The sequence below is a fragment of the Chionomys nivalis genome, chromosome 21 (assembly GCF_950005125.1).
Source record: "Chionomys nivalis chromosome 21, mChiNiv1.1, whole genome shotgun sequence".
Taxonomy (NCBI): Eukaryota; Metazoa; Chordata; class Mammalia; order Rodentia; family Cricetidae; genus Chionomys; species Chionomys nivalis.
The window spans coordinates 20,596,353-20,609,258 of NC_080106.1; positions in this window are offsets into that span (position 1 = coordinate 20,596,353).

Here is a 12,906-nt window from a genome sequence, read left to right on the forward strand (position 1 = left end):
TCCTCTTCATTAACCCTCTCTGACCCCTAAGACAGGGTTTCACTATGCAGCCCTGGCTGTCCTGGAACTCGCTTTGTAGACCAGGTGGACCTCGAACTCTCAGAGATCGACCTGCCTCTGCCTTCCTAGTGCTGGGATTAAAGGCATGCGCCACCATCGCCCTTAGCTAACCCTTCTTGACTCAATCACGTCTGCAATGTCTATTCTTCCATATAAATTTGATTTGTAAAATTAGAATCTGTTCTTCTTTGGGGAGTGGAGAATACGGGACAGTTCTCCAGGTGGCCTTGGACACACCCAGTGGCTTGCCCCTTTTCTCTCATTGTTTAATATTCTGGACCATAGCCCCCTTAGGGAAAGAGTGATGTAAACAGCCTAGGTTCTGTTCTTCCGCCTCTTGGAACATTCATCTTATAGTAGTTTGTCCAGCAAGTCTTATGATCTGGGGATCTGGCTGGCCTCGGCTCTTGCACTTCTGTTCTCATTTCCAGCCGATTTGTAAGGATTAAAGTTGCTTCACTCAACTCAGAGTTTGTCTCATTTCAGTCGGCTTGTGCAAGCAGTAGAGATTGCAGCACAGGGTGCAGGGGCAACCAGTGGCAACCAGAACCTACTGAGTGGGCTTCATGGGGGATGTCACTGTGCCTATTACAGCAAGATTTTATACTCCAAGCCCCTTGTGATGATGCTATTCATAGTGATAGAAAACAGAATTTCAAGCTGGATGTGGGTGACACATGCCTGTAATCCCAGCATTTGAGAGGAGGAGGCAGGAAGATCAAGGGTTCAAAGCCAGCCTCTGCCAAATGAGGTCTTGCCTCAAAAAACAAAAAGAGAAACAAAACAAATTTTTTTTTTTTTTACGCCTTCCTCCCAACTCTCAGGGATCATTGCGGAAGAGGGGGCAGAAAGAGTGTAAGAACCGCAGCGGGTGGGGGACCACAAGGAAACAGCATCTTCCAGATAGAGCAGGCCACCTGCACAGATAGACTCACAGCAGTGAATACAGCATGCACAAGGCCTGTGTAGGCTCAAGTCGGACCAAATCCCATCACAGAGAGGACATGAAATCTCACCTCCAGCTAAGGACGGGGAGAGACAGTTTTCTCTAAGAGTAAGCCTGTCACACTCCAGTGGAAGGCCACACACCCAAAACTATTTGGGCAGCATAAATTGGACTCTATGGGATTAAAAAACTAAAAGGACACAAAATTGGGTTGTGGGTGAACCTGGGAGGAGTTGGAGGAAGGAGTGTGTGTGTGATGGAAACACATTGTCTGGAATTATCAGAGAGCTAACTGAGCTGCATAAATACCATTCAAAATGGCTAGAGATGCTGTTCCCTGCTTTGCTGTTGGCCAAGGGGTGGCAGGTTTTCCTTGTTAGGGATATTTCTTTACAGTCGCAAACGAACATAAAATAATGAAGACAAATAATCAAAGTTCATAAGGATAAAAGATGTTAGATTCAGAAACGATAAATAAAAGCCATTTTTTTATAAATACCTATATGAAACTATTAAGTAATGCCCCAAGCTGGGATGTAACTGTGTAGAATCGGTCATGCATTTTGCTTTCAAAGTGTATTTTTAAGCTTTTACACTATTATATAGAAGTTCTCTATAAACTACTGTATGTAATCGAGCATGTTTTTATTTCAGATGGAAAAGAAACTCCACGAGGCTGAGTTAACAATAGAAATGGGCTAAATAAACCAAAAGCCACTAATAATGGAAGTGAGTTGCTCGGTAACAAAGTGGACAGGGCAGGCTTCCTCAAACAAGGCCTTCGCCTGAAAGCCCAAGCCTTGTTCTACCACACCAGCGGTCACCAGCAGTTTGATGACCTTGACCAACATGGACTGTGAAAACCTGATAAGGAGCCTGTTCCATCACAGCAGCCTTGTGAATGAACTCATTGATGTCCCAATGGCCTCTCACCTAATACATGTGAAGAAATGGAGAAGGAAGAAAGATAAAGGCTGGGTGAAGCTCCCTAAACCAAAACACGCTTGCAATGAAACAGCCAAGTCATATGCTGCCTACTATTGACCTACTAAGATGGTGGTAACAGGAAGAGAAAAAAAAGATTCACAGCCTTTCAACTGAAAACCTGTTGAGAGACATTGCTTTCATTGTGATTGGCTATTTCTTTACTGTAAAAATATCCAAAATAGGGGGCTGGATAGATGGCTCAAGAAGCTAAGAGCACTGGCTGCTCTTCCCAGAGGTCCTGAGTTTAATCCCCAGCAACCACATGGTGACTCACAAGAATCTATAGTGAGATCTGGTGCCCTTTTCTGGGATGCAGACAGAACACTGTGTACATAAATAATAAATAAATCTTCAAAAACCATATATCCAAAAAGATGAGACAGGTGGGCTGGTGAAATGCCTTAGCAGGTAAAGGCAATTGCCTCCTGGTCTAATGACCTATATGTAATCTGCAGAACCTGCATGACTGAGAGAGAACCAGCTCCCACAGGTTTTCCTCTGGCATCTACATGCATGTCTTACCCTCCATATATAAATAAAACAAGTAGCTGGGCATTGATGGCACATGCTTTTAATCCTAACACTTGGGAGGCAGAGGCAGGTGGATCTCTGTGAGCTCAAGACCAGCCTGATCTGCAGAGAAAGTGACAGGACAGGCTTCAAAGCTACACAGAGAAACCCTGTCTCGAAAAACCAATGAATTAATTAAGTAAGTAAGTATATATTTAAAATTTTTAAGATAAAAATCCTAAGTAGGCAACACACCTCACATTTTGCTAGCTAGCTAGCTAATTAATTAATTAATTGGAGACAGTGGTCTCAAGTGGCCCAGGATGTCTTTAAACTTACTATGTAGCCAAAGATGACATTGAACTTCTGATCTTCCTCTTCCACCCACAAGGAACAAGATGGCAAGCACCCACTACAGTGCCTGGTTTCTGCGGTGTGGGGATCAAACCTGGGCAGCACACGTGCTAGGCAAGCACTCTACCAACTGAGCCGTATCCCGAGCTTGGCACTTTTCTAGTTCCAAGAATAATCACAACCAACTAGAGAATGGGCATCCGTGTCTATCTGAAGCCTAAAGAGAATGCACAAGTCTAAGGAGGAATGGGATGGCAGGGCCCGCCCGCTACCCCACTCGGTGATGTTGGAGAGTCAGAGGATGAATGAACTTGATTTTATAAAAGATAAATCCAGGGGCTGGAGAGATGGCTCAGTGGTTAAGAGCACTGTCTGATCTTCCAGAGGTCCTGAGTTCAATTCCCAGCAACTACAAGGTGGCTCACAACCATCTATAATGAGATCTGGTGCCCTCTTCTGGCCTACAGGCAGGATACTGTATAAATAAATAAATCTTAAAAAAAAAAATAAAAGATAAATCCAATTCTGTCTATGTGACATCTTGAAAAGAAAAGAAAAAAGTAAGTATGATTCGTCCCAAAAGAGCAGAGAATCCAGCCATGTGGTATTGGCTCATGTCTCTAATCCTAGCACCTGGGAGGTCAAGTAGGAGAACAGAGAGTTCAAGGCCAGCCTGAGCTACTCAGCCAGCCTGGGCTACTCAGCAACACCTTGACACAAAGAAAAAAGAAAAGAAAAAAGAAAAAAAGAAAGGGAGGAAGGAAGGAAAAAGGAAGGAAGGAAGAAAAAAAAGAAAGGAAAGGGATAACATCAGAACAAAGACTACAAAATAAAATGAGTCACTCGTAGGACTTATGGAGGCTGGCAGAAGTTAATGTAGGTATGGAGAGACTTGCTGAATTCTATCTACAGAAATCAGAACAGAGATATTAGCACAGATAAAATCTGAATGATGAGAACATGAAACTCCCTGGATTGAGAAGTTAATTCTAGTGTGAAGCTGCGGCTTTAAGAGCCAGACACTGGGCATGGCTTGTATTAGCTCACCTGCCGTTTGGAGACTCAGGTTCCCATGGGCTGGCTGCCTTTGGCCCATTGCCTTAATTACACACAGTCGCATGTTTGAGACATGCATGCAGCTTAGAAGGACATAGAGGTGAACCGGTGGATGGTGTGAAGAAAAAGTTTCGAAACGGCCTGAGCTGTGGGATTTCTCCCTCTCTTCCTTTTCCGTTTGTGTGGTTCTCTGCTGTTTGCAGCATTCCACACCATGTGGCAGCCCCAGGACCTCCCAGGAAGATTTGTCCAAGTATGCCATCAATGGCTCTGCTAGGAATGGACACGCCCCTTCTAAGCTCCAGTTCCACTGGAAAAAGAAAGGGTTCCACTTTCGAAGCAGGCAAAGATGAGTAGAGAGGGCCCTTCTGAGGATGTCAGAAGCATGATGGGAAAAACCAGGCTGCACCTAGGAATGAGCTTTGGAGGCTGCTGCTGTTCTGGCCCTAGCATATAGTAGGTTCAAAAAAAAAGGTTATTGAGCCGATGATGATGAATTATGTAACCAAGACTCAAATGTTGAAAGTTCTGATTTTCTAAATGACTAAGTTTGGTTTTTAACACACAGAAATGCTTTGAATTTTTAATTCCACTCAGTCATGAGGCACGCAAAGGCACGTCTGGCCAACTATGGACAGGATGTATGATCCTAGTCCTGTATGAACTCTAATTTCTAGTGACATCATAGTCATCAGAGCATCCCTGGGTTGATGGGACGGCTCAGTGGATAAAGGCGCTTACTGCCAAGCTCGAGTTCCACCCCTGAGAAGGACAACAATTCCTGAAAGTTGACCTCTGGACTTCACAGGCTCACTGTGACACACACACACACACGTAATAAAATAGGTAAATAAATGTAATAATTTTTAAAAAGAACACCTCAGTGTAGCATAGTGCTCACAGGTTTGTGACAAGACTGGTGTAAACAAACCCAGGCCAATATGTGCAAAAGTTTTAAAAGACTGGGCAGATGGCTCAGTGGGTAAGAACACTAACCAGGAAATCAAGAGGAATTCAAGTTCAAATCCCTGAAACTACATTTAAAAAAAAAAAAGTATGACTGCACACAAATCCCAGTGCTGCACCAGGCAGAAGCAGGAGGAGGCTGGGACATGCGGCTGTCCGCCTAGCTCCACGGTCAGTGGAAGACTCCATGTCAAGAGAATAAGGTAGAGAGTGGGAGAGCAGGACCACTGATGTCCTCCTCTGTGCTCCCCGTGCACACACAGGCACACGAACCTGTACACACATGTGCACATATACCATACACACACACCACACATACTCACATACACACACAAAACAAAAACAGATTTTTAAAGTAAAAATTAAACTTCAAAGAAATAATAAAATACTTACAGAACAAAGATACACAGAAAGAAAATATTACTACAAAGAAGCAAAGAGTTTTTTTAATGTGTATAAAGTATAAAGATTACAGTAAGATAAGGTTTATTTATCATCAAAACAAAGCAAAACGAATTCAAGTTCTACTCATGCTAAGTAACTTGTATGGGTTTATCCTTTTCTTTGTTTTGTTTTGTTTTCTTTTTTTTTTTTTGTTTTTCGAGACAGGGTTTCTCTGTGGTTTTGGAGCCTGTCCTGGAACTAGCTCTTGTAAACCAGGCTGGTCTCGAACTCACAGAGATCCGCCTGCCTCTGCCTCCCAAGTGCTGGGATTAAGGTGTGCACCACCACCGCCCGGCTGGGTTTATCCTTTTTAAAAAGTGTATATGAACTGGAGTTACAGACAGTTATGAGCTGCTATGTGGGTGCTGGGAACTGAACTCTGGACTTGCAAGAGCAGCCAGTACTCTTACCCAGGGAGCCATCTCTCCAGCCCCAGGTAAATCTTTCTCATCGATTACTGCACCTTTCTGTATCCGGTAAGTTAAAACACTTGCCATGCAAACATCCATTTTAATCTTTATTTGTGGGCTTTTGTTTTTGTTTTGAGACAGGATCTCTCTACACAGCTCTAGTTGCTATTTTAATATTTAAAAATGTATGTGGGTTGGTGTGTGAGTTCAGTTGCCCTCAGAGCCAGAAATGGATCATCTGGACTGGAGTTACAAGCTGGTGTGAGCTACAAGCTAGGAACTGACCTTGGGACCTTCGTACTTGCTCTCAACTGCCAAACCATCTCTCTAGCCCTAGACGCGTAACTTTATAGATTTTTGCTGTTGTCTTAGAGACAGGGTTCTACGTATCCCCGACTCTCCCTATGTAGCTGAGAGTGACTCTGAACTCCTGATCCTCCTGCCTTCACCTCCCAAGTCCTGGGATTACAAGAGCAAGCCGCCATACCCAGCTGGAAATGGCAATTTCTAACGACCACGTTGCAGAAACTGTTCACTTAAAGGTGTAAACTTTTAGTGCCAGGATTGCTTTTACTTGCATTATTAGCTCACTAGCTGTCAACTGGCAGACATTATTCAAGTGATCTTGTTCTTAGACAATGACATTCATTTTCTATAACCAGGCAATGCAGACTTAGTATCTTAAAACATAAACACTTAAGGCCACCCGAGTATCTCATTTGAACTCAAACAAAACCTGAATACCGTTCAAGCCACAAAACACTACTAAATATGATTGGCAGGTTGTTTCTTTATCAAGTGCAGTGCCAACCTCACTTGGAGTAATCCTTCCTATACCTAAGTCTTCAGATATCCAATCATGGGATTACTCTTGCTTCCAACAATGAACCTGGAATAGAGAATTCCACATTATTTTCTAAGGGATTTGGTTTCCACTACTACATTATACACAGCAGCACATCCAACAGGCATCTGTTCCCCGGCCCCTGGCTGTTTTCTGTTGTACGAACCTACCAAGACTTACACACTAAATATCTCCTCAACTTTTTTTTTTTTTTGAGATAGGATCTCATGATGTAGTCTAGGCTGACCTCAAAAGGCTGGCTTTGAACCCAGGGCCTCACACCAGTTGGGGATGCATTACCATTGAACTGCATGCCAGCCCTACTCAATTCCTTAATCTCATACATAAATGTGTTGGTGGCTTTGTCTCCACTCATGGGTCAAAGCTGACACATTGTGATGACCTAGGGTCAGTTGTTATTCAGACAACATTTAGGTCTCTGAAGAAACCTGACAATTTTTTAAAGAACCTTTTTAAAAGAGATTTATTTATTTATTATTATGTATACAGCATTCTGCCTGCATGCCAGAAGAGGGCACCAGATCTAATTATAGATGGTTGTGAGCCACCGTGTGGTTGCTGGGACTTGAACTCAGGACCTCTGGAAGAGCAGTCAGTGCCATCTCTCCAGCCTCTCTTCAGACTTCTTGAATATAGCAATTTTTCAGCTGTCTCTTGTTTTTTTTTTTTTTTTTTTACTTGTTTTGGTTTGGTTTCTTGGGGACATGGTCTTGCCCTTGAACCCACAATCCTTCTGCCTCATTTCCCAGACAGCAAAACCATGGTCTACGGTTTTTGGATTTTACACAATCCCCCCTACTTGGAATTTCTATGATTATTTAGCTCATGACTAAATGGGGTCCCACGTTTAGGGGAGGATGTGCTAAGAAGTAAAAAAAAAAAAAATCCTCTTCATATCATACCATGGTCCTGTCTCACAGTTATCTTGACCTACCTTTGTTGGTAACCTTTATCCCAAAGGTTCTATTGCACTGTTGACATGACCTACTGTTGATGTTGATGTTGATCAACTGTCCTATCTCACAGGTGAGAAGAGCTATGGTTGATGTTAACCTGATGCACTTTCTGAGCGAAATACATTAACAAACTTCTTGACATGAACAAAGACACAGGCCAGCAGTGGAATCTCAGCAGTTCCCCAAGGAAATTAAGGTGACAAGATTTAGTGTTGGGAGTCAGGGAGGCCCTGCTAAGAGGGCATAAAGAACTTAGAAACACACTGGAAATTTAGAACACTATTTGGTCTCTACTGAGATAGGGATTAGGTACCCACACTTCACAGATGAAGAAACCCAGGCACAGAGCCAAAAACACCAACAGGAAGATTGAGATGCAGCTGCAGGTAGAGCCCCATAGTTCAGGCTCTTGTTAATTATGCATATTGCTTCCCCAATTTGGGCATGGTGACACAGGGCTCAGTCCAGCACTTGAGTAGCTGAGGCAGAAAGATAGTACAAGGTCAGCATGTGCCTACCCTGTCTTATGCACAGTGCCCCATTAGCACAATCGTTTTTCATATCCTTATTTCTCTGGTCTTAGTGATAAAACACCATGGTCGAAGCATCTTGGGGAGGGAGGGGTTTTGCAGCACAAATAATAAAAACCCAGAGACAGAGATCGGGGTTCGACCTGAAGATCAGAAAAGCAAAACAGCCAGCCACTGGCTCTTATCGCTATCTCTCAGACCGAAAATGAGTAAGATCCTGTCTGCACGAACCCTGAAGACTCCACACTCAACTCTCCACACCACACTGAGTTCTTGTCTCTTCCTCCTTATAATCCTCTCTCCACCCAGCCATATCACTCCTGTCTAGAGCTCTAGGAGAACTCCCTAGAGCTGGGATCAAAGGCACGTGAACCCAAGTGTTCTGTTTCTCTTTTAGACATATTCAATCTTGTGTAGACCAGGGTGACCTTGAACTCACATATTTTCATGTGCTTCTGTCTTCTGAGTCCTGGGATTAAAAGTGTGTGCCACCATTCCCTGAACTGTATGGCCTAGTGTGGCTGTTTTGTCTTTGTTTTGTTTTGTTTTGTTTTGTTTTGTTTTTTGAAACAGGGTTTCTCTGTAGCTTTGGAGCCTGTCCTGGAACTAGCTCTGTAGACCAGGCTCACCTCAAACTCACAGAGATCTGCCTGCCTCTGCCTCTTGAGTGCTGGGATTAAAGTCATGTACTACCACCACCCGGCTGCTTTACCTTCTGATCTTCAAGCAAGCTTTATTTATTAAAACACAAGTAATATACCACTATAGGGTTTATTTGACTTAAATTTCTGTATCTCTGTTCATCATTGAAGGAATTCTGACAAGAACTCAAACAGGGCAGGAACCTGGAGGCAGAAGAAGATGCAGAGGACATTGAGGGGCGCTGCTTCCTGGCTTGCTCCTCATGGTTTGCTCAGCCCGCTTTCCTATAGAACCCACAATGGGCTGGGACCTCCCCCATTGATCACTAATTAAGAAAATGCATTCTTTCCCCATTGTATAATTTTGGCTTGTCAAAATTCAGGTGTTCATAGGTGTATGATTAACATCAGGGTCTTCAATTCACTTCCATTGATTGACTTCTCTGTTTTTAAGCCAATACCATGCTAACCCTATCCCTAACCATGATGTTTTTATTACTATAGCTCTATAGTAGAGCTTGAAATCAGGGATAGTGATACCTCCAGAATTTCCATTATTGTACAGAATTATTTTAGCTAGCCTGGGTTTTTTGCTTTTGCATATGAAGTTGAGTATTGTTCTTTTGAGATCTGTGAAGAATTGTGTTGGAATTTTGATGGGGATTGTGATGAATCTGTAGATGGCTTTTGGTAAGATTATCAGCTTTGCTATGCTAATCCTACTGATGATGGGAGATTTTTTTCCATCTTCTGATAGCTTCTCCGATTTCTTTCTTCAAAGACTTAAAATTCTTGACATACAAGTCTTTTACTTGTTTGGTTAGTGTTACCCCAAAGTAGTTTATAGTATTTGTGGCTATTGTAAAGGGTGATGTTTCCCTGACTTCTTTCTCAGCCTGTTTATCATTTGTATAATATAGGAGAGCTACTGTCTTTTTTTCCCAGTTAATCTTACATTCAGCCACATCACTGAAGGTGGTTTTTTTTTTTAGCTATAGGAGCACCCTGATAGAATTTTTGGGATCATTTATGTATACTATCATATCATCTGTAAAAATTACTCAATGGAGAAAAGAAAACATTTTCAACAAAGGTGCTGGCATAACTGAATATCAGCATGTAGAAGAAAGCAAATAGATACATATCTATCATCCTACACAAAACTCAAGTCCAAGTGTATCATAAATCCAGTTACACTGAACCTGGTCAAAGAGAAAGTGGGAAGTAACCTTAAACCCATTGGCACAGGAGACAACTTCCTGAAGAGAGCACCAGCAGCACGGACACTGAGACTGACAATTAATAAATGGGACCTCCTGAAACTGAAAAGTCTGTAAGGCAAAGGGCACAGTTAACAAGACAAGACAAAAACAGCAGCCTACAGAATGGGATAAGATCTTCAACAACCCCATGTCTGACAGAAGTCTAATTTCTAGACTATATAAAGAACTCAAGAAACAAGACATTAAAATACCAAATAGCCCAATTAAAAATGGGCACTTATCTAACCAGTATCCTTCACAGAAGAATCTCAAATGGCTGAGACACACTTAAAGAATTGCTCAACATCATTAGCCGTCAGGGAAATGTTAATAAAAATTACTCTGAGATACCATCTTACACCAGTTGGAATGACTAAGATCAAAAACACTAATGACAGTTTATGTTGGAGAGGATGTGAAGTAAGGCCAATGTTCCTCAGCTGCTGGTGGGAGTGCAAATTTGTACAGCCACTTTGGAAATTGACATGGTGGTTTCTCAGAAAATTGGAAATTAGTCTACCTTAAGACCCAGCTATACCAATCTTGGGCATATACTCAAAGGATGCTAAATCATACCACAAGGACACTTGATCAACTATGTTCATAACAGTGTTATTCATAATAGCCAGAACCTGGAAACAATCTAGATATCCCTTAACCAAAGAATGGATAGAGAAAATGTGATACATTTACACAGTGGAGTATTACTCAGCTGTAAGAATCAATAATATCATGAAATTTTCAGGCACATGGACAGAACTAGAAAAAAATCATCCTGAGTGAGGTAACCCAGACCTGGGAAGACATACCATGTTTGTGGATATTATCCGTAAGTATAATATGTGGATATATGGATAATATCCATAAGTGGATATTAGCTGTAAAATAAAGTATAACCATGCTACAATCCACAGCTCCAGAGAGGCTCGGTAACAAGGAGGGTCCAAAGAGGGACACATGGGCTTTCCTGGGAAGGAGAAATAGATGGGAATCTCTTGGGTTAGCTGGGACCTGAGAGGTGGGGTGAGATGGGAACATGAGGGATCATGCCGAGCGTGTTGGGGGCAGATGGGAGGGGAGAGTGAGGAAAGAGGGGACATTTTGAGGTCAGGGAGAAACCTCGTGCCAGGGAAACTCACAGTAATCCACACGGATGACCCCAGCAGAGTTTCCTAGCAGTAGTGGAGAGAGTGCCTGAACTGGCCTGTAGTCAGACTGGTGACTACCCTAACTGTCATCAGAGAGCCTTCAACCAGTAACTGATGGAAGCAGATGCAGAGATCCACAGCCAAGCCTTGTACTGAATCCTGTTGAAGAGGAGGAGGGATTATATAAGCCTGGGGGTAACCCACAGACACAACAAACTTGGACTCATAGGAGCTCACAGACTCTGGACCAACAGCTAGGGAGCCTGCATGGGACCCATATAGTCAGGCCGTCTACAGATGTGTGACAGTTGTGTAGCTTGGTCTATTTGTGGGACTCCTAGCAGTGGAATCAATGCTAATGCTTGAGCTGAATTTTGGGAATCTATTCCTCATTCTGAGGTGCCTTGTCCTGCTGTGGGATAATGCTTTTGTACGATGTAAAGATTTGTTGTTCATATTGGTCTAATAAAATGCTGATTGACCAGTAGCCAGGCAGGAAGTATAGGCGGGGCAACCAGCCTAATAGAATTGTGGGATGAGGAAAGGTAAGACACAGAAGAAGCAAGATGAGAATGCCTTACTGAGAGAAGGTACCAAGTCACATGGCTAAACATAGACAAGAATTATGGGTTAATTTAAGTTGTAAGAGCAAGTTAATAATAATCCTGAGCTAATAGGCCAACAGTTTATAATTAATATAAGTCTCTTTGTATTTCTTTGGGACTGAACAGCTGTAGGTCTGGGTGGAACAGAAATTTCTGTCTCCTTTGTCCAGCCTTAATACAAGAGGATGAGCTTAGTCCTACCTCAACTTGATACGCCATGCTTTGTTGATACCCAGGGGAGGCCTACACCTTTCTGAACAGAAACGGGGGGGGGGGGGCAGAGGTGAGGCGGAATGAAGGAATGGGAGGAGAGGAGGGAGGGGAAACTGTAATGAAGATATAAAATAAATGAAAAAAATAAAAAAGAAAGTGAAAAAAATAAAAGAAAATGTCCTAAAGCCAGATGTCATGGAGGCATTTTCTGAACTAAGGCTCCCTTCCATCAGATGACTCTAGTCTGTTTCAAGTTGACACAAAACTAGCCAGCACACCTGGTTACTAGTAAGATAGGTGTCTTTCCTTAGATAAATTAGCTATTGGATTCCTTTTTCTTCAAAAAAAGTTTATATTTAATAATGGGAAAGGAACATAGACCATAATGAACATGCAGTGGTCCAAAGAGACTCTTTCCTTTTACCAGAGAACCCAGGAATTGAACTCAGGTAGTTGGGTTTGCATAAGAAGTATTTTTCCGGACAGGCACCAAAGCTACAGAGAAACCCTGTCTTGAAAACAACAACAAAAACAAAAACAAACAAACAAAAAAAGAAGTGCTTATCCCCACTGAGCCATCCAGCCAGCCTGGACTTCTTGTTAAGACCCTAGTTTTGACAGGTGATACAAAGCAACCGGGAAGAACACTGGTTTTCAGAGTTGGCCCAGGCCTGCCTAGGTGGCACCTATGCTCAGAGGGGCTGGATGGTACCGCTGGCAGTCAGACTATAGAGCGGGACTGTCTCTAGGTTGCTATTCTAAATATTCAGTTATCCAAGGTCAACCTTGATTAGAAATTTCCAGAAATAACTCATCAGTCTTAGACTTTGGATTTGGAATGACTCCTATTGGCCTGTGGTTTGAAAGTTTAATACCTGGTGAAGCAGAGTTCAGAGGTCAAGTTTTGTAAGATGATTGAATCACAAGGGCTCTGATATTATCAGTGGATTAGC